The sequence below is a fragment of the Protopterus annectens genome, chromosome 5.part1 (assembly GCF_019279795.1).
Source record: "Protopterus annectens isolate FY-2018-M chromosome 5.part1, PAN1.0, whole genome shotgun sequence".
Classification (NCBI taxonomy): domain Eukaryota; kingdom Metazoa; phylum Chordata; order Ceratodontiformes; family Protopteridae; genus Protopterus; species Protopterus annectens.
Window position 1 is genome coordinate 397,526,761 of NC_056736.1, and position 20,965 is coordinate 397,547,725.

At 42.3% G+C, this 20,965-nt stretch overlaps 1 protein-coding gene across 1 annotated transcript in view; it reads left to right on the forward strand.

The window, feature by feature from the left end:
• BEND2 (BEN domain containing 2) overlaps positions 1-20,965 on the forward strand; it is a 1,535,652-nt gene that overhangs the window by 551,435 nt on the left and 963,252 nt on the right. The gene's annotated exons all lie outside the window — the stretch shown is intronic.

Sequence of the window (20,965 nt, forward strand, 5' to 3'; positions counted from 1 at the left end):
AGTCTCATTTTTGCTAGATGTTCTTTCTTTCTGTGTTTTTTTTTCAGTTTTGAGGCTATAGCTCAACTAACCTACCCGATTTGTTGTCTCAACCACAACATTTGTTTTTGGCAAATAGACACCTCACAGCTAAACTGGCCGTCATCACGTAATAACTTTCCTTATTAGAGTAGATTTGTGAGTCAATGTTTCCTATGTGTGTAGCTTTCACCAAGGCTTAATGATACCGAAGACAGCTCTTTTGTCAAGATGCTTCAGGTGGTGTGACTAGTCAGATGGGCATTATGTAGAACCAACTGACATTAACATTGTAGTTTTATTTCTGTATCTCTTATTCTCTGATATATGCATACTGCAAGGCTGCTACTAACATGTCCCTACCTCAAGAAGTAACAGCCATTCATTTGCCCATTTTGGCCAGTTAGCATATAGGAACTGCAGTTACTCCAGTTCCATCCCGACAAAGAGAAAGGGGTATTATAGACATTCACTCATACTGTGCTTGCTTACCTTTAAATTGTCACAACTTTGTTTCTGAACTCTTCTTATTGTTATGCAGCAAGCATGAGTGCTAACAGCACCTTTCAGTAATGCACAGGCAACTAACCCAGACCCCGGTAGATCTGTTATTAAGAGCTTTCTGCACTGTGTGAGTGTTGGATATCCTCTTCTGTTATCCCTACCTTGCTTTTATTTTTCTGTTTTGCCTCTGAGGTGGGAACAGACATCTACTGCTGGTGTGCGCCTTGGCATCAGATGCTTGGCTAGGGGAGGGAGCATCCTCAGTCCTTGCACCATCCTGTTCTTCTTTGCCTGTCCCACAAATCAGTTGCTTATCTTGATATTAATTGTGGAAAAGTTCCTGCTTTCATCACCCAGAAAATTCAAGCCTTTGAATAGTTCTTTTGACCCTCATATCACAAGCCATAACTCAAAACAGCAGTGCCTTCATTGCCTGCAGGAAGAGCACAATGTCCAACATGGTCATTGTGATGATGTGAGGTATTGTCAGCTATACCAGGAGAAGTAGGGCAGTGGGTGTGTAACATATGCTAGCACAGCTAGCTGGAATTTTGTAAAGAACTATGTCATGTGTATATCAAATTGATTTGTACAGATGCTTGTGTTGAAAATGTATTTGTAAAGCTGCTTTTGTTAAAAAATGTACCAGTAGTATCTCTTGACATTATTGTAACTGATTAAATGCATATGTATTAACAGAGGATACTGGAAGATAAAATGTTTATCTTAGTCCAGCTAACTTTGAAAAAAGTAAGAAATTAAATTACTTGATTTAGATCATAAAGATTGCATCTTACAGTTCTGATTGCAACAAGAGATGTAATGTATGTGCCAAAGAATGGTTTATTAGCTACTGTAGGAAGAGTAGAAGTGTTTTTTTGGTTTTATAACTTCCAGATACTATAACACATCTCAGCAAAGCTCCATCTGTGTGTATGGTAACACATATGTGCTAAATTCCTGGTTCAGTTTCTAGCAGTGGGGGTATTTCATTTTTTGAAAGATGTGAAGTCTGTAAATCAAATGTATGTCATTATTTACTGACTTCTATCCTCATTGATTTGCCAGAAAACCACAAATTTTATGAGGAAAAGACAAAACAATATGAGGCAAAAATCTGGACATTCTGTGAAAATCTGGACAGTTGAGAGGTATGCTGAGGATGATTCCACAATATGACCAAACAAATAATAGATTTCAACAAATGGCTGTCTTTCTGGTGTAGGCCTAAGGGTATCCAATATTTTTCAGGTTGGGAGCACATAGTCAACAGACCACATTGGTTTGCCAAGGATAGTCTGGACTTTTCCCTTCAAAACTTTCAAATATTGGCTAAGGCTTTTTTCGCCCCTATAGTGCCTTTTTTAGGCAATGAAAAATTGACAGACCTACCGACATAGCACAATCAACTCAACAGAACCTCAAGGTGTTACTGCTGAATGCCAGGAGCCTAAATAAAAGCTGCACTCCTTCCAAGCTGTCCTCACACTCGAGAATACAGACATCTGTGCAGGTACTGAGACATGGTTTAAAGTAGCAGAGTGTACCCTGGCAGTGCAAGGTTTCACTGCCTTCCACACTTTTAGACCAGTAGCGGACAGACAAGGGCTAAAGGTGGAAGTGTCTCAATTAACATCATTAGCAAGCATACCTCTAGTGGTCAAACAGGATGATGTGCTGGAATACCTCAATGTGCAGATCACCACAGACAAAGTCCTGTACCTTATCCTAACCAGCTATAGGTCACCCTCCATGTCCCAAGAAAATCACAATGCATATTTAAATCTACTGGAGACACTTACCATCCAACTTAACACCTTACTCATGGGAGACTTTAATTACCACTTTATAGAGTGGGAATCTTGCACTGCCACAAATCTACAGGCACAGACATTTCTGGAGTTTGTAAATACAAACACCATTGACCAAATAGTGAATACGCCCACTAGAGGCTCCAACATGGGAGAACGCTGCACCCCAAATGTGTCGTCCTCCTTAGTAAAGTCCGACCATAAAGCTGTCTCCTTTAAAATCAAAATCAAATCTGTAATCCCATTAAAATGCGTAACAGTTGTGAACTATTCCAAGGCAAATTGCCCTTTATTAAGTGATGGTTAGTCAAAATTTGGTGCCCCTCCCAACCCCGAGAATAGACCAGCCTATGCTGAGCTGCTGTCAGAAACTCTGTACAGCCATGTAAATGGCTGCATAGAGGCTGCTGTACCTACCAGAAGTAAGCCGAGAACTAGCCTCAGAAACTTGTACAACAAAAGGAAAAAAAGATTATGGCAAAACTCAGGAAGGGTAATTCCCATAAAGATAAAAACTGTCTCATCAAAGTAAATAGGCAACTAAGAAGGCTAATTAGGTCAAGGAAAGCCATCTTTTTGTCAAGATATTCTCCCAAGAGAAAGGAAACCATAACGCCTTCTACAAGTATATCAGAAACTTCAAGGGCAGCACACAGCAATGTGCTGAACTGGTGGTTAATGGTGCCACATTCACCAAGACTGGTGATATAGTGAACCTGTTAGCATACAAATTAAGTTCTGACTTTAACCCCCTCTTTCACCCCTAACCATCGTCCCATTAATACCCTCAAACATAACCCCCCCAACTATAACTAGGATTATAGTCATTAAAGTCAAGCACACGGCCTCATTGGGCCCTGATAAAATACCAGGATGCCTCCTGAATAGTGTAAAATATGACTTATCACTACCCCCTAGAGACATTATTAAACTATAGTCTTAAAACAGGTTTTGTGTCATGCAAGTGGAGGACTGCGATGGTCATCCTCCTTCATAAGGAAGGTCCTACAGCAGATCCTGGAAACTACAGACCCAACAGTCTGACTAGTCTTGTTTGCAAAGCCATGGAAAGAATTATCTTAGAAGTTATCAATAATGACACAGGAGACCTCCAGACAGTGGATCCATCCCAGTTTGTCTTTGTCAGACAAAGGTCATGCATACTGAATCTGGTGGATTTCTTTAAAAAGGGTCACTAAGGCAATGGATGAGGGGGAAAACTGTGCATGCTGGCTAACTAGATCTGACCAAGGCATTTGATAAAATACCCCACTCGGGCACTGTCAACAAACTTACAGAGCTAGCTATAAACCCCTTTATGACACACTGGATAGCTAGGTGGCTCACTGATAGGAACCAGGATGTTAGAAATGGTGGGTCCACCTTCACAAAGAGGGGGCAGTCACCAGTGGAGTCCCCCAGGGCTCTCTGCTAAGCCCAGTCCAGTTAAGTATCTACTTCTTGGATGTGAAAGCCAATGTCAAAGGCGTTTAGCTAACCAAGTTTGCAGATGATTGCAAACTGGGAGCAGTCAATGAATCCCCCCAAGATGAGAACACCCTTCAGAAAGTTCTAATACAAAAGCTTTGTGCAAAGCCATAGTTTAAAACTCAATACAGGTCAAATTACATTATAACGAATACCGAAGTAATGATATTTTCAGAATAACGAATATTTTTTGTTGGATCGCATCATGTTTTAACGAATTTCGTTTTAACGAAATGTAAATTTCAGTACAACAAACCTTTTTCAAACAAAAATGGCCACCAATGATAAGTAATGCAATGTAAAAAATACTTGACCCTGCCACAAGCCGTCTCTTTCTTGTTAGACCAAAAGAAAGAGACAGTGTTGCAGAATTTCTGGTCTTGGGTAGTCTCAGCGAGGCTCGGTGAGAGTGTAGGCGTGACCTCATACACTATAGCCGAATTTTGAGTCAGTGCTCCAGCGAGCATCAACATGGGTAGTTGTGTCATTTGTGTTGATGCGTTGTTGTAAAATACTGTTTGAATTTCATTGCGCTTCTCAAAGTTTTATTTGCAGTGAAACAAAAAAGTGAGAAACGGTGTCAGTTTACACTGAAAGAAAACTTAACAATCCTGGAAAAAGTTGATTCCGGAATGAAGAAGAATGACGTGGTGAAAGCATGTGGAATCGTGCCTTCAACGCTATCAACAATTTAAAAGGATCAAAAAAAAATTGAAGACAAAGTTAAAGAATGGGCATTGGGAACTCACAGAAAAAATTTGAAGTGCGTTACATGACGACATCGACAAAGCTACATTTTCATGGCTGCAGGATGCGAGAGCATGGAATATCCCAGTTAGTGGACCAGTAATATGGAAAAAGCCTTTAGAATTCACAAAACTGTTGAAAATTGATACATTTCAAGTGAGTGTTGGATAGCTTAACAGGTTTCAAAGAATGCTACAGAATAACTTCCAGGGTAATTTGTGGAGAAGAAAACAGTAGACCACAGTTATGAGTTATGGAATTAAGGAAAATAGTAGTGGAATACAATAATAACAACATTTTCAATGCAGATGAGGTGGGGTTATTTTTATCAATTACTTCCGCATCATACCCTAACAGAGATCCATGCAAAGGAGGGAAGAAGTCAAAACTATGTCAAACTGTCATGTTTTGCTGCAACACATCTGTCACAGAAAAGCTGAAACCATTGATTATCGGAAAATGCGCAAATCCATGATGTTTTAAGAATGTACGATCACTTCCCTGTAATTATCGAGCAAACCAACAAGCTTGGATGACACGAAGAATATTTAATGAATGGCTGAAGAATCTGAATGCACAAATGAGAAGACAAAGAAGAAAAATTCTTATTTTGATTGATAATTGTTCATAGCATAAATTAACATGTGAATTAGAACAAGTTAGAGTTGAATTTTTACCACCAAACTGTGCAGCAGTCCTGCAACCTTTGGATTTCGGTATTGTTCTTGCTATAAAAATGCATTACAGGAGTCAGTTTATTAAAAAAAATGTTGTTGAACCTAGTTTCAGAAGACAAAAAAATTGATGTCAAAGAAGCTTGTGATATGATTTGTGCAGTGTGGTGGTCAGTACAAGCATCAGCAATTGTTAAATATTGGAAGAAGGCCTTGATTATTGAAATCAAAGATGAAATCCAGATGACTGGAACAGATCCAGGTGAAGAAGAAGCGGAAAATGAAATGCGAGAAATATGGAGCTCCGTAGTTGCTGATGGTGCAATTTATGAGGAGTACATTGATGCAGATAATAATTTAATGATTGTGAGCGAGCTAACCGATAAGAACATTATTGAAAATTTACAGTCATTTGCATCAAATGTCTTAACTCTGGAAAGCGAGGAAAAGTATGATGAAAATAATATGCCACCTTTTACAAAGGGTTCCTTTTTTGAAGAAATGGATGGACTAAAAACAATTTAGAATTATCTGTTCTCCAGCTATGATGTCCAGGCAAGTGTTTTTTAAAAAAAATATATGAGGTAGAAAATGTGATCATGAATACTGCTGAAAAAATTCTGTGCAGTCAAAAATTACTTCATTTTTTGAAGAAAAATAGTTTTCTGCAGTCATATTTCTATAAAAAGTTACATTTAACGTCTTTTTTTAAAATAAAATACTTCTTGCAATTTAAGAAGCCCTGTATTTTATGTATTTTTCCCATACAGTATTTGTTGTAAAAAAATTTCAGTAGAACAAAATATTTTTTATGGTCCCATGAATTTCATTACAACGAGATTTGACCTGTACAGGTTAATGCATTTTAGTACCTTTTGGGAAGCCTGCCACCCCGGGTAAGTACATCATCAGTAAAACGCCCTTAAAAGTTGATTCACTAGTCAGGGATCTGGGAACTCATGTAAATAGTAGCCTAGTCTTTGATTAACATATGTCCAAGGTAGTAAGAAAATCCTTCTATGTTGCTTAACTTATAAGCAAGAACATGGCATCTATGTCCATAGTGGTCATCATACCACTGTATTTCTCCCTCATCAGGGCCATCATAGAGTATAATGCACCCTTCAATATGCACCTGACCGGATACATGCAGCAATTGGAACATCCACAAATGTTTCTTAGAAAAAGAATGCATGGAGTGCTTACTTAAAGCACTACTTGCCACATCCCTTCTTGTATCTCCTAGATGTTCTAAAATTCTCTCTTTTAAACTCCTGTTGGCTTTTCCAATATAATAACATGTACATTCTCTACACATATGTGAAGTATCAAGGACATAGTTTTCAATTTATAGTTCTGCAATTAGTTTATGGTAATGCTAGAGGGGGTAGTATAACTGATATAACTGAAAGTAGTGTGATGAAATGGATTATTCTGTCACAGGCAGATAAAGGCTATGGCCTTAATGGTGGTGTACCACTGAAACCAGCACTTAAAGCAAGAAAATTACGTAATTAACAATTGTTGAAGTTACCATGGTTACTAATTGATTTCATTGGAGGATTTTAATGGATTTTCGTAATTAAAATGTATTTAAGATGGTGTTTTATTAGAGTTGTATATAGGTTCATAGGTTCATACTAGGCTATCTGCCCGAGGGCATTTACAAGCCTAGCCCATAGTTTTTTAGTATGGGGAACTATACCCATTATTTTGCTGTGCCTCTGTCGAGCAGTGACACTGAGGTAATCCCTGGGGTATATCTGGTATATGGTCTGATGAAGTGCAGTTAGCACGAAAGCACTTACCTGAGTTTTTTATATTAAATTTATTTCTTCAGCCAAGGTGGCTGGCTATTGTGTTCTTTAACTTTGCACTTGGTTTTATTGGCCAACCTTTAATCACGGTTTGTGTCTTACTTTTTGCTGTTTTTGGTACACCATGATACATGGTTGAAGGGGTAGCAGGTGGAACTGAACTTGGTTATAATCCTGCAATGTCTAGTATTTGGAATGATGAAAGTTTAACCAGAATTTTAAATCGTGAGAATAATCCACTGCTATCCTTGAATTTGATTGAAGTGTCAGGAACTGCTGAAGATGTAACTGACGATGTGAGTAACTTTTTGATTTCACTCAGAGATGTGGAGGATAAACTTTATAAGATTAAAAGACTGCAATGGCAAAGGCTTCATTTGGAAGCATGGCTTACCGAAAATTCTTAAAAACCCAGCTAAATCACCAATGAGACAATAGTGGCTGGACGGGGATGGATGACTGAGCCATTATCAATTTATGTAGAAGAAAAGTTAAGACCTATATTGGAAAAGGCTCCAGCTGTATTAAGAGATTCTAAAGATTTTCTCAAAAGCCTGCATACTAGTGTTAGTCAAATTAATGATATGTCTTGTATTTTTGTAACCATGGATGCTTGTACTTTATTCACGGTGATTCCTAATGAATATGGGGTAGAAGCAGTTAGAAGGCCCTTCCTTACAGAGAGTGAGTACAATAATAGTCAGATCAATGTTGTATGTGCTTTACTCATGTTGATTTTAGAACATAACGGTTTTACCTTCAATGGTGAATTGTATCATCAGAAAAATGGCGTAGCTATGGGCACTGCATGTGCCAATAGCTACACCAATACGGTAATGGCTTTCTAGGAATCACAGAATGTTTTATGTGATAATTGGATTAATGAGATGATAATATGTTATAAAACATTTGTTGATGACATTTTTTTCTTATGGTGTGGTGTGACAGATGAACTTCAAGAGTTTATAGATGGGATTAATTGAAGTGCCACTTTTTCAAGTTTACAGCTAATATGACATTGGAAACTATTGATGTGAAGTTGTTCAATCTCGCCGTTCATTCTTCACTGATGGGTTCAGAGCCGATCCTCTGCTCCGACAGGCCGATTAGCAAAGCTCAGAGATTACCAGTAGATCGAGACCAAGCCCCTTATCCCATGATGTATTGCTGGAATTACCTCAAATCTAGTTTGCCACAGCACTGATCTCTTGGTTTCCATCGTTGCTCGAGTCTTTTTTTGTGGGATTTTTTCTACATATTTGCAAGTTTTTCATTTTTCTCTTATATATGTTTATATATATATATCGTTTAGATATAGTTAGGCTGTTTAAAAGTGTTCCCCTTTCCCTTTTATAACTTTGCCACATTTTGCGTGACTTCTTGCTTCTTGGGCTTGACATCAGTAGTTTAGCATTTTTTAGAATAGTTAGGAGTATATAATATTATATTTAGAATGGCCCCTTTGGGCGTTTGTTTGTCAGAGTTGTTTATAGTCTTATAGTGGTTATTTTTCTAATTAGATATTATGTCTGAAGATAAGGAGAAACATCCTAAGTTTGGCTTTAAAAAATGTCCAGACTGCGGACAAAAAATGTCCGTGACAGATGCACATGTTCAGTGCATTTATTGTTTGGGTGAGGTGCACCTTCAGGAGTCCTGCAGTATCTGCCAATCCTTTTCTACTAAAGTGCTGGTTGAGAGGAAGAGGAAACTCATAGATCGGGGTATCCTTAAGCACCCCTTTGTAGAAGCTTTGTCTGACCAGGATGGGGCCAGCAAATCATCAAAATCCTCAAAATCTTCCTCGGAGTCTAAATCAAAAAAATCAAAAAAGTGGAATATACTGTGACTTCAGCTCCACAGCCTTCGGAGCTGACAGTCTGTTATTTTCGGAGCTGGGACTCTGCCTTGGAACCGGTCTCCGAGACTTCCTCTTCGCCACTTCTCCAGTCTGCACCATCATTGCTTTCTACCACGTCATCGGTTAGCCTTTCTGATTCGGACATGGATCGACTGGTACAGAAGCTTTTAACGGCACCAGGCCTAGCTAAATTGTTGTCGGCTCCGACCCGGGCATCAGAACTGAAGACCACACTTCCTGATTTGACTACTCCTCCTCCGAGCCATACCAGTCCATTGGAGCCAGAGGAGGCCGACCTGATGATTGTAGAACCCCTGGAGCCAACAGCTGTTCCAGTTTCGTCAGCTCCATCTGCTCGGACGTCTTCGATGCCGACTGAGGACTCTAGGAGCCGACGCTCCCCTGTCGGATCTGGGGAGGATAGTCGCACTGATTTTTCGGTGCCGACTCTTCCTCTCGAGGCTTCAGCTCGGTTCCTACCTCGGGCTCGGAACCCACGGCATCAGCGCGGGAGGGAATCGCGGTCCCTTCGGGTCCGTCGACTCCTTCTCATCAGAGCTGTGATGCTTTCGAAGCCATGAGGCGAATGTTATCTGCAAAGACTTCCTCTTCATTAGGTTTGGCCTCTTCTTCCCTTAAAGTGCTTGTGTCCGCTTCTGCTACCATCGGTCATCCCAAGGGTAGAGACCTAGAGCCTCAGGTAGCCCCACTGGGCACTCCCTGCTCTTCTGAGACTTCCCCAGAAGTTCCCACTGAGGAAGTACCCAGAAAGAGACTGTGCAAGAGTTGGCACTTGGACTCCCCACAGGAGTCCCTGACATCTGACGCCGACTTGGAGGAGTTAGAAGGGTCCCCTTGATCCCCCTCTGAGGACATCTCTTTTGCGGAGATACTTGAGATCCTTAGGCAGAGGGGTGATTGGCAGTCCAAAAGCCCTACTGAAGATGAGTCAGTTCTTTTGAAGGTTTTCGGGTCTCAACCTTCCACCTCCTGGGTGTCTCTACCCTACGATGAGCTCATGCAGTTGGTCTCTCATAGGGCATGGGAGTCACTGGAGTCCATGAAGCCTGTCCCCCGGAGGCCCAGTAAATTTATTTCTGCCCCTGTCAATAAATCCTTTCTGTCCAAAGAAGTTCCTGTTGATGCCATGGTGGTGATGACAGACACAAAGAAGGAATTGTCTGAAACATCTACATCTATCCATCCTCCTAACATAGAGTCCGAGATCATGGATAGATATGGGAAACGCATGTTCAGTTCAGCGACTTTCACTCTGTGATCAATGAACTATCTGATCTATTTCACCAGACTGCAAAGAGATCTCCTTAAGGAGCTGGAGATTCTCTTCAGGGTACTGTAGCTGCAGGCATGTGTGACAAAAGTTTTGGCCCAGCTTGCTATCCTTAATTCTATTGTGAACTCGTCCATGTGCTTCATATCATATGCGGCTGATGGTTCGAGTAGGGCTGCAGGTACAGGGATTGCTCTTCACAGGCATGCCTGGATGCGCCTCTGTTCCTTTGCAGAACCTTTCAAGTCTTCATTTGTTAATACCCTGTTTGACGGCTCATCCTTGTTTGGGCCAAAGGTAAAGGAAACATTGACCAGGTGTGAACAGGAGGGAAAGACTCTGTCTGCCGTCAGAGTCCATTTTTCCACCCCTACTCAGCCTTATCCCAAAGGCCAAAGGGGAGGGAAGATGTGGTTCCGGAAAGCCCAAGGAGCCTTTCAGGACACACGTGGAGAACCTCCCCCCAGGGGCAGAGGGGGGGTAATAATGGAAAACGCCACCCTCGCAGCAGAGGAGGTCCGCAACACCAGGGTGACAGAGATCACTTCTCTGGCCAACCCTACCAGCGCTTCTGAGAGGAGGCCCGACTGTCCTGCTCTGGAGGCGGTCAGGGGTTACTTATCTTTGTACCCAAAAGCCTGGCTAGATATTACAAACAACAGATGGGTACAAAGCATCATTTCCAGAGGGTATTTCATACCGTTCTCCGCTCCACCCATTCCCGTCAAGAGAATTCTGGACATTCCACCCAGTTACAGGGAACAAGCAACCACAGAGGTCCGCAAGTTGCTAGAAAAAAAGAGTCATCCAGCCAATTCCAGCAGACCAAATAGGATTCGGAATTCACTCAAGATTCTTTTTGGTTCCAAAGAAAACAGGGGACAGGAGACCCATTTTGGACCTCAGCAGACTAAACTAATTTGTGAAAAAAGAGAAGTTTCAGATGGTCACGCTTCAGTCCATACTTCCCTTTTTAGGGAAGGACAATTGGATGTGCTCGATCGATCTCAAGGATGCATACTACCACATAAAAATGGCCAGAACATCCAGAGATCATCTGCGATGTTCTTCATCTCACATTGCTGCAGTCCTTACACTTGGGGAGTCCGCTGTCCTCGGTCGGCCCGAATATCAAAGTATAAGGCTGACGTCGGTCAAGGCGCATTAGACTGACATCAGGACGTCAGGGTACAAATGCGCATGACCGACGTCATATCCTCAGTCTTTTTTGCCGCATGGTCCGATGCAGAAGCAGCGTTGCAAGTGCCGTTTGGCGTTCTGAAATTTTTTGAATTCGGAGTTTCAGACCGAGTCAAAGTTGGCTAAGTACCCGTAGAATATTTTGTTTTTCTTGCCTCAGTGGTTTACCGGATGTCAGAAAAAGTGAATAACTGTATTTCTTGTGGGAAGCAGATACCGCATAGAGATTATCATACCTTGTGTATTCCTTGTTTAGGGCCTGAGCACGACGTTGTTGGGTGTCGCTTTTGTGCTAGATTCAATAAGCGCACTATTAAGAGAAGGTTAGATTGTGCCAGGTTAGTCTTTGGGAAGCGGTGCAATTACAATATGCCGTCGGATGCTCCGACGTCCGCTTCTTCAAAGAAGCGCAAGGATAAAGCAGCTAAGCCCAGGGTAGATGAGTCGTCCGTGCGGACGCGGTTCTTTAGAGGTGTCGGTGGAGCCGGTGGTTCCACCGGAGGTTTCTCTGGAGTCCCAGGGGGAGACCTTGTTATTGCAGGATGTGGCCTCTCAGGAGGCAAGTCAGGCTGAAGGGGCTTCTGAGGTTACTGTACTCCCCTCCCTTCCTAGGGTGGTTAGGCCTTCTGTTTCCAAGGCTTCTCCCAGAGGCAGGCCAGGTTTAGCTTCAGTTGGTGTCACTCCTAGTTCTTCAGGATCTGTGCCCAAGAAGCATATGCTTAAAATGGCAGAAGATTTGATTACCTTGATTAGAGGTTCTTTGCCCCCTCCTGATAAGAGGCCTAGGGTGGAACCTGAGTTGGGGAGTTTTGAGCAGGCTTCAGATGTTTCAGAGTCTTCGGCTGAAGACTTGCAGGAGTATTCTCCTTATTCTGATTCTGATGTGGATGATTCTACTCCTTCTGCTTCTCCTCCTGAGGATTTTTCTTTTTCAGAGACTCTTCATTCCATGAGGGAGCATTTTAAGTGGGAAGGTCAGGATTTCTCTGATTCCAGGAAAAGGCTTAGGGAATTTCTGTTTTTACCCCAGCATAGGCCTTTGGCTATACCTCCTGTTCTGGATGTTGTGGAGGATGTGTTTGCAGAGGCTTCTCTTAATCCTGATTCTTTGCCTCCTGCTCCTGTTAAGCCGGATAGGTATTATAGGGTGCCTGAAGCTCATAAGTTTCTTTAAGAGTCCTAGGGCGGACCCAGAAACTGTTAGTCAGGGGCCTAAGGGTGTTAAGGCTTCTGTTGTTAAAAATCCGGTTCCTCCAGATAAAGAGGCCAGGGCTTTGGATAGATGGGGAAAGAAAGTATATACGTCTTCCACCCTAGCTATGAGGGCTATAAATTGCCAGTTTCACATGTTGAAATACCAAAACTATCTACTGTCTCAATTGAAGTCTAAGGTAGATGCTAAGGTATTGAGTGTAAAGAGTTACAGGATTTGGTACATGTCTCTGAACAAGTGGGTAAGCATTCTTTGCAATGTGGTTTTGATGCTGTACAGGCCTGGCTGCCACAGGGTCAGTTCTTCGCAGGCACGCCTGGCTGAGGGATCAGGATTTATCTGTCCATGTTAAGACAAGGATTTTAGATGCTCCTTTACAATCTGATGTGTTATTTGGTTCACCTGTTGAGGCAGTCTTAAAGAAAATGGAAGACAAGGCTAAGTCTATGCAGACTGTTAAAGATTTTTGCAGGTTCAGCCTCCAAGTTTAGCAGAAATTGGCCTACTAAGGGTATCCTTCTTATGATTCCCAGTCTAGGGGTAGGTCTAGACGGGTAGGGGCAGAGCTCAGGGCTCTTTCAGGCCTAGAACAGGAGTTCACCTGCACAGTCTTGGTGAGGGCAGGGGTCAGTCCTTAACAGACCCAATGACCTACCTTTTCAGCTGCCAGAGCCTTCTGCCTGGCAGCACCTTTGGGAGGAAGGTTGGCACTTTTCAAGGAAAATTGGAGTTTAATTACCCAAGACAGATGGGTATTGGATATCATACACCAAGGTTACAGGTTTTATTTCCATACCTTGCCTCCTTTCAAAGGCATGCCAGACGTTCCTCCTCAGCAAAGAATAGAGGCTCACAAACAGATTTCTCTGCTGCTCCAAATAGGAGCCATTCAGCGGTCCCTCTGTCAGAAGTGGGCCTAGGATTTTATTCTCGCCTGTTCCTAGTACCAAAGAAGGGGAACACGTGGAGACCAATTTTGGATTTATCTATCCTCAACACTTATCTGGACATTCCCAAGTTCAAAATGTTGACGTTACAACAGCTTTTACCTCTGCTGGGCAAAGATCACTGGATGGTGACTCTGGATCTCAAGGAGGCTTACCTTCATGTTCCTATCAGGCTAAGTTGCAGGAAGTATCTACGTTTCGGGCTGGGACTTCTCATTATCAGTTCTCTGCATTGCCCTTTGGCTTATCTACTGCCCAGAGTATTCACGAAGGTTCTGGCTCCAGTGATAGCTTTCTTCAGGCTAAGAGGAATACAGATCTATCCTTATTTGGACGATTGCCTGATTCTGGCTCAAGGAAAGGAAGAACTTCTTCATCATCTACACTATGTGATAGCAGTGCTAAGATGCCTGGGGTATTCTGTGAGCGAAATAAAGTCCAGTCTAGTACCCTCTCAGGACATGTGCTTTCTGGGTGTGAGACTGAATACAGCATCCCAGATGGCCTTTTGACCCCGGACAAACAAAAGAATCTTTCTCTTTACTTCCATCAATTGTCTCATCAGTCCAGGCTGACTGCAAGGACAGTCCTTCAAGCCTTGGGGTTCATGGCATCTTGTATTCTGGTGCTTCCCAATGCCAAACTGCATATGAGGAAGCTACAATGGTATCTCAAAATGTATGGACACAGCACTGCCAAGATTTGGACACTGTCATTCAGATAATACCTTGCATTCAAAAGGAATTTTGTGGTGGGCTCAGGAATGTCACCTAAACAAGGGACTCTCTGTGACCCGGCCAGAGTCAGATTCTAACGACAGATGCCTCAGACAAAGCTTGGGAGCTCATCTAAATGGAAAGTGGATACAAGACACGTGGCCTGCCAGACTTCTACATCTACATATCAACCTGAAGGAGATGTTAGCAGTCCAATTTGCATTAATAGCTTTCAAGGATTTACTTCTTCCGGGGCAGGTGTTGATTCTAACAGACAACACAACTGTCATGTGGTACATCAACAAGCAAGGGGGAACACATTCTTATCCTCTGTGCAGACAAGCAATGATTTTGTGGGAGACTGCTCTCAGTTTACAGCTAAATCTTCAGGCAAGGTTTCTGCCGGGAGCACAGAACTCCTTAGCAGATGTGTTGAGCAGACAAATTATGGATCCCAGTGGAAATTGGATCATCATGTATTTCAGAAATTGACAGTGTCATGGGGAACTCCAGACATAGATCTGTTCGCTTCTCCACTAAACTACCAGCTGCCAAAGTTTTGCACAAAAGTTTTCATCCAACAGCTTGGAAAGTGGATGCTCTTTCATTCAATTGGAGCAATCTTCATGTGTATGCCTTTCCACCTCTGCCTCTCCTCCCAAAGGTACTTCTGAAGGTCAGACAGGACAAGCCAAAGATGATTTTAATAGCTCCAGATTGGCCTCGACAGCATTGGTACCCACTACTGAGAAGTCTGATAGGAGCCTCCATGGCCTTTACCTTGATTCCACACGTGGTGAGTCAGGAGAACAGTCATTTACTCAATGGCAAACTTCACTCTCTTCACCTGACAGCCTGGCATATTCTGTTTTAAACCCTGAGGGTTTCAGCTTCCACAGCAAGTTTTGAATGTTATTTTGGAAGCCAGAAGGCCTAGTACAAGGAAAGTGTAGATAAATGGAAGAGATTTTTATTTTGGAGTGCAGCAAAAGCATTTGATGTTTCTAAGCCTAATTTAAGTGTGGCTCTTCAATATCTTACTGAGTTACTGGACAAAGGTTTGTCCTTCTCTTCTATTAAGATTCATGCTGCAGCAATTTCTGCTCACTATGACTGTGACCCACCATTGATTTCTCTCCCTTTGTTTAAGCAATTCCTTAGAGGGCAAAGAATATAAGACCCCCATGAAAAGCTCCTACTCCTGCTTGGGATCTCAATTTTGTGTTGGAGAAACTCACTCTACAACCTTTTGAGCCTGCAGCTACTGCTGAGTTAAAATATTTATCATGGAAGACTGCTTTTTTGTTAGCCATTACCTCTGCGAGAAGGATTTCTGAATTACAGGCCCTTATGGCAGTTGAGCCTTTCTTAATTTTCCATAAGGATAGGGTATCTTTACTAATCCTTCCTTTATGCCTAAGGTGGTTTCTAGTGTGTCTTTAAACCAAACTATACATTTGCCTACCTTTTATGCAAACCCCAAAATAAAGGGGAAAAGATTTTGCACACTTTGGATATACACAGGCAGTTGCGATATTATTTGAGCAGAACTAAAGGGTTCAGGCAGTCTCAGCAGTTATTTGTTTCTTTTGCTTTGAGTTCTCAGGGCAAGCCTGTGTCAAAAAAAACTATTTCTAAGTGGATTGGGTTTTGCATTGCTTTCTGTTATTCCCATCATGGCAAGGAGGTTCCAGCTGGGATTAGGCCTCATTCCACTAGGGCTACTGCCACTTCAACAGCTTTTTAATGGGGGTGGCAACTAAAGATATCGTGGAGGCAGCTACTTGGAGTTCTGTGCATACTTTCTCTAAGCATTATCACCTTCCACTTTACTCTAAATCTAGGGCTGGTTTTGCCACTGCTATTTTACAGGGCATTTTGGCAGCTCCTGCTTCTTTATAGTTGTGCCATCCTCCCTTACCTCTGCTTTGGGATTCTACGGACTGCAGCAATGTGAGATGAAGAACATAGTACAGTTTTGTACCTACCATAAATGTAGATGTTCAAGATCCACATTGCTGCAGTCCTCCCTCCTTCCCCTCTGTAGTTAGAGGCGGTTGTGTGGGTTGGATTGTAAATATTGTGTATATTGTATATATTGCACATATTATTAGTGCTAGGGTGGTTGGTTGTTGGTTTGTTGTCTTTGGGTTTTGACCTTTCTTGTTAGGGTCTTCTGACATCTGGGGCAAGAAAAGACTGAGGATATGACGTCGGTCATGCGCATTTGTACCCTGACGTCCTGATGTCAGTCTAATGCGCCTTGACCGACGTCAGCCTTATACTTTGATATTCGGGCCGACCGAGGACAGCGGACTACCCAAGTGTAAGGACTGCAGCAATGTGGATCTTCGAACATCTACATTTATGGTAGGTACAAAACTGTACTTTTCTGGCTGGGAGCCAGTCACTACCAGTTTCAAGCCCTGCCCTTTGGTCTCACTACAGTCCCCAGAGTGTTTACCAAATGTATGACAGTGGTCACGGCTCACCTGAGGTGCCTAGGATTCCAGGTGTTTCCGTACCTAGACGATTGGCTCCTTACCTCCACCACCAGGCATCAACTGCTTCAGGCAACAGAATCCAGTCTGACACTCTGCAACCACTTAGGCATTACGGTCAACTTTGAAAAGTCTGACTTGTTGCCCTCGCCGCATATCGTCTTTATAGAGGCAGAGTTAGACACTTCAACCACCACTCTACGTCTTCCAGTCAAAAGGGTATCAATTCTTCACCGACACATCACTTCATTGGTGTCAAAGAACAGAGCTCCAGCCGCAGAGGTCTTGAAAGTACTAGGTTTGATGGCTGCAGCAATTTTAGCCATTCCATTGGCGAGGATGCATATGCGGATTCTTCAATGGCTCCTGTTCACTCAATGGTCTTACCAGGAATTGCCAGTGCACCGTATGATTCTCATTACAAACTCCTGCAAGAGGGATCTTCAGTGGTGGTTGATGTCTCTACATGTCACAATAGGACGCCCCTTTGTACTACCCCCTCCAGTAGCTACTGTGACCATGGACGCTTTCCTGATGGGGGGGGGCATTTTCAGGGAAAGACTGCCCAAGGCACATGGACGGATCTAGAGTCACATTTGCATATCAGTGTCCTAGAGATGAGAGCAGTACTTCTGGCATTGCAGTACTTTCAGGACTCTCTCCCTCTAGGGACAATTGCCATACAGACAGACAACATGTCAGTGGTCTGGTATTCGAACAAACAGGGCGGGACCAAGTCTTACCCCCTTTGCCGAGAAGCCCTCAGAGTTTCACAGTGGGCTGTGTCATCCCAGCTCGTTCTGTTGGCAACGCACATCCCGGGAAGATCCAATGTGATAGCAGACAAGCTGAGCAGGGCAATTTTGTTGTCACACGAGTGGTCCCTAAAACAGGAGATTGCGGACAGGATTTTCCGCAAATGGGGCCAGCCTTGCTGCGATCTTTTTGCCAGCCACATCAACACCAAATGCAGAAGCTACTTTGCCCTGACCCCCCCCTCTGGGAGAACCCCCGAGGGATGCACTCGTACATAATTGGCCCCCGGGTCTCCTCTGTGCATTTCCATTAATTCCGCTGATTCCCAGATTTTTACAGAAAGCGAAGTTGCTGGGAAGGACAGTCATTCTTATAGCCCCTCATTGGCCTCAGCAGATTTGGTTTCCATTTCTTTATCATCATCTCTTGGAGGATCCATGGATCCTGGACCCAGTTCCAGACCTTCTGACACACCCGTCAGGGGATCTCCATCCTTCCTTGCAGTCACTGAAGCTAACTGCTTGGCTGCTCCAGTTCCCCGTATAGACAAGCTTCATAATCTTTCAGATGACACAAGTCAGATTGTGTTGGCTTCCCGCAAACCTTCCAGTAGAAAATTGTATCGTAGTAAGTGGAAAATATTTTCCATTTGGGCTTCTAACAAAAACCTTGATCCTTACCAAGCTCCGTTGTCATCCATACTAGAATTCTTGACCGAGATTTTTCACGAAGGAGTGGCAGCTGCTACCATTAGGGTCCAGTTAGCAGCTATATCTAATTTTCATCTAGGTATTGATGGACTGAATATTATGCAACACCAGTTATCAAAGGCCTTCCTCAAGGATACCTTTCTTATGAGACCTCCAGTGAAGACCCCTTATTCTCCCTGTAGCTTGAATTTCATGCTTTCCCATATTATTCTTTCTCCCTTCGAATCAGCATCATCTTGTGATCTCAAGTTTCTATCATAGAAAACTATTTTTCTGGTGGCCATTACTTCTGCCCGCAGAGTATCAGAGCTTCAGGCATTATCTATCAAGCCCCCTATATGATTTTTCTTCATGACAGTATCCCTTAGGACTAACCCTTCCTTTTTGCCTAAAGTATGTTCTGAGACAAACATTAATCAAGTTATTGAGTTGCCCTTTTTTTTCCCCAACCATACCAACAAATTGGAATACATGCTGCACAAACTTGTTGTTCACAGACAGCTTAGATATCTAGACAGAACAAAAGACTTCAGAAAGTCAGACCAGCTTTTTGTTTCATTTTCTGAAGCCAGAAAAGGTAGACCAGTGGCTAAATCAACCCTTTCAAAGTGGGTTTCAGATTGCATCACCTACACTTACTCATCTGCTAATAGGTCTTTGTTGCATAAAGTGAAGGCGCATTCAACCAGAGCAGTCTCTACTTCTTCAGCCTTTCAAGCCAAGTTACCTCTGGATAATGTCTGTGCTGCAGCCACTTGGTCTAAGCCTCACACTTTTATCACTCATTACAAAGTGGACAAGGCCTCCAGGGACATGGCTTCCTATGGTTCTACACTCCTGAAAAATGTACACCCGTGAGGCACCCAGGATTTAGGGTGCTAGGGACGCTAACCATCAGTGAAGAATGAACTGCGAGATTGAACAACTTCACACAAAGAAGTTATGTACTCACCATAACGTTCCATGTGAGTTGTTCCATCTCGCCTACATTCTCACATCCCTCCCTCCTTCCCCCACCTGGCTGACGGTTGACCTGGAGACTGACTTCATCCTGGTTATTCAATGCTTCTTCCTGTCTGGGGAGATTAGTCCTCTTACTAGGATATGGTACACGCAGCAAACAAGATCTGAGGTAATTCCAGCAATGCATCATGGGATAAGGGGCTTGGTCTCGAGCTACTGGTAATCTTTGAGCTTTGCTAATCGACTGTGTCAGAGCCGAGGATCAGCTCCGAACCTATCAGTGAAGAATGAAGGCGAGATGGAACAACTCACATGGAACATTATGGTGAGTACATAACTTCTTTATTTCTTGGGTGTGACGGTATATAAGAATGAGTTAGATAGTCTGAGTACAGGGACTTTTAGAAAGAGCTGTTGGAAGAGTAAGACTCTACACTGCACTAGTATGCACCCAAGTTAGATAAATAAGAATATATTGAAAGGGCAGTTTTTACAAGGGTCTAGGCTACATACCAATGATTTAGAGTTAGAAAATGCATATAGTTCTATGAGTAAGGAATTCAGAGAAAAGGGGTATGATGGCAATGAAGTAGAAAAAGTAGTAACCCAGGTTAAAGCACTGAGGAATAGTAGAGGGAAACCCTACTTTTCAGGTACAGAAGAAGGTAGCTTGGAGTATGTTGTGAAGTCTAGAAATAGTAGATATAATAATAAAAATGATAAAAATAATATAAAGGTTACTCTAACATACTCCAATAATGTTAATTTGATATGTGATACTATCAGAAAGAATTGGCCCATTTTATTAGCAGACAAGGGATTGAGAAAAGTGGATGGTGATGTCCCTAGTTTTTGTTTTAAAAACAGACTGCCACTAAAAAGAAGGTTGTGTTATGGTAAGAAAGGAAAGAATAGGAAATTATTTCCGGAAATAATAAGGACATTCGCATGTAGGACCTCTAAAGCTTGTGGATCTATATCCACTAAGAATCTGTTTATTCATCCAGTGACTAAAGTAGAGTATTTACCCAAGATATATGCAGACTATAAAACTAGGAATTTAATTTATCTAGCTCTGTGTAGAGAATGTCCATGTTATTATGTTGGAAAAACCAACAGGAGTTTAAAAGAGAGAGTTTTAGAACATCTAGGACATATAAGAAGGGATGTGGCAAGCAATGCTTTAAATAAGCACATAAAGAAGTACCAAGGACATAGTTTTGAATTTATGGTTCTGCAATTAATTTATGATAATGCTAGAGGGGGTAGTGTAACTGATATAACTAAAAGTAGTGAGATAAAATGGATTGTTTTGTTACAGGCAGATAAAGGCTATGGCCTTAATAGTAGTGTACCACTGAAACCAGCACTTAAGGCAAGAAAATTACGTCATTAACAGTTGTCGAAGTTACCATGTTCACTGATTTTATTGGAGTGTCTTAATGGATATTTTTAATTAAAATGTATTTAAGATGGTGTTTTGGTAGAGCTGTGTATGATATGTCTAATGAAGTGCAGTTAGCACAAAAGCAATTTCCTGAGTTTGTTATATTAAATTTATTTCTTCAGGCAAGGTGGCTGGTTGTTGTGTTCTTCAACTTTGCACTTGGATTTATCAGCCAACCTTTAATCATGGTTTGTTTTGCACTTTTTACAAATTTTGTTCGATTCTCAGCTAGAGCGTCTTCTGTATGGAGACATGCGTAAATGGGCGTACCTTCATTGAAGGTTGTGCGTCAGGGCGGCAA